Source organism: Camelina sativa, chromosome 17 (assembly GCF_000633955.1).
Source record: "Camelina sativa cultivar DH55 chromosome 17, Cs, whole genome shotgun sequence".
Taxonomy (NCBI): domain Eukaryota; kingdom Viridiplantae; phylum Streptophyta; class Magnoliopsida; order Brassicales; family Brassicaceae; genus Camelina; species Camelina sativa.
Window position 1 is genome coordinate 20930299 of NC_025701.1, and position 274 is coordinate 20930572.

Sequence of the window (274 nt, forward strand, 5' to 3'; positions counted from 1 at the left end):
AAAAAAAAAAAAGTTTGGAAGTTAAAACGGTACGTTTTGAGTGATTTACAACCAGTCAATCAAGTTTATTAAAGTGAAGTTGGTTTAATCAACTAAACCACGTCGGTGGAAAACGGGTTTTTGATTATATGGGCCTATACGCTACGTACTGGATCTCCGTTAGACCTGCATTAGTCTTTTGTTACATAGATTGGTCAATGCGATAAAGACTAAACTAAACCTTGTACGTCGAGGATGTTAAGATTATAAAGAAGTTTTTTTTTTTTTTTTTTTT